Source organism: Pteropus alecto, unplaced genomic scaffold (assembly GCF_000325575.1).
Source record: "Pteropus alecto unplaced genomic scaffold, ASM32557v1 scaffold111, whole genome shotgun sequence".
Lineage (NCBI taxonomy): Eukaryota > Metazoa > Chordata > Mammalia > Chiroptera > Pteropodidae > Pteropus > Pteropus alecto.
In genome coordinates, this window is record NW_006431915.1 from 5762723 (window position 1) to 5764277 (window position 1555).

Genomic DNA, 1555 nt, shown 5'->3' on the forward strand with positions numbered 1-1555 from the left:
AACACAACACCCGACGCTACTGAGCCCCGGATGCAGGGCCTGGAGGGACGCAGACACTAAACACGTGGGTCTGGTTTTCAGACTGTGAAGAGGGCCTCGAGGCCTTCTGCAAGGACAGCGTACCCCACCTGGGCCGTGTCCTCATCTACTATGGATGAGGTGGCGAAGCTGCTCAGCAAAGTGGAAGGCAGCCGCCTCCAGAGCAGCCCCCACAGCCCTCCTCTCCCCATGCCCGAGCAGTCATGCTAAAAGGCCCCCTTCCCCTGTCCCTCGTATTCCACGGCCTAGGTCTATACCCTGTGGTCATCGAGTCCAGGTGTGTCATAGTTTGTCCATGTGTTTAGCTGAGGCTGCGTGTCCCTCTGGCCTGTGAATTTGTGCGCACTGCCCATGCGCTTATAAGTAGAGTGCTTGTATTTCATGTGACCCTGTACCCGGGTTCCTGTAGCCATGGTTGGGTCCCAGCCCCGTGCCTTCCACCCTGGGCAGCAAGGAGCATCCGCCCAGGCCTACCTCAGCTGCCTCGGGGCCTCGCTGCGTTCTGAGGGTCGCATCCCCCCTGTCCCGGGATCGGGGGTCACCCGCCACTCTCAGAAACACCCTCCCAAGGCAGAATAAACCAGGTCCTGTCCAAAAAAAAAAAAAAAAAAATTCACTCCAGTTGTGTGTGGAGAGCAGGTGTATTTATTACCACATTCTTTTTGCAAGGCATACAGTTCCCATCTTTCCTGTCTTTATGACATTTCACTGACTCTAGATCACCAGGGGTGAATGGAAGCTCCAGATAAAGGACCATCAAGAGAACTTGGTCATACGACACGAATAAGCAGACTTTTCTCTCCCTAGGAAAAGAAGTAACAACTAGATGAATAATATAAGAATTAACAATAGCTAATTAAGTCACAGAATGGTATTTTGGGGATAATGGGCTAGAGTGGCCAATGTATGATGAGGTGGAAATAGACCTGCGATACCCTATGGACTTGTTTGGAAAACAAGAAACATCAGAGTTAACGACTTCACCATTTTAATATTAATCTTGAAACTTTATTTTCCTAAAGGTCATGCTCACAATAAATCACTCCCATCACTAGGCAACAAAACAACAAGAATTTTGCTAGAAGATTGACAATATTAAATAGAAATAATAGGCATTGATATTGGAGAAAAGAAAAAGATTATGATAAAGATAACTAAATCATTCTATTTACTAATGAAGTTACAGGAGTTTAAAGTTCAATCCTGGCTTCTTCAGAAGGATTTGGAACACTGGGAGAGAGAATAGTGGAGAGGGTATTAGGGAGAGAGCCCAGAAACCATGAGGACTTAAAGGAACCCAGAGAAACTAACCAATGAGAAACGTCTAGTAGCAAGGAAGGCTAAGGATCTACAAAAATAGTGATATCTCGCATTGACTTTTAAGATGTTGGCTGCTCTTAACTATTCTCTACTCCCACTATTACTCCCCAAAATTCAACTAAAATCATATAAACCCAACAGTCTTGGAGAATGGAGCTTTCAACAATAGAACAGGAGTAACTACCAGAATGGAGAA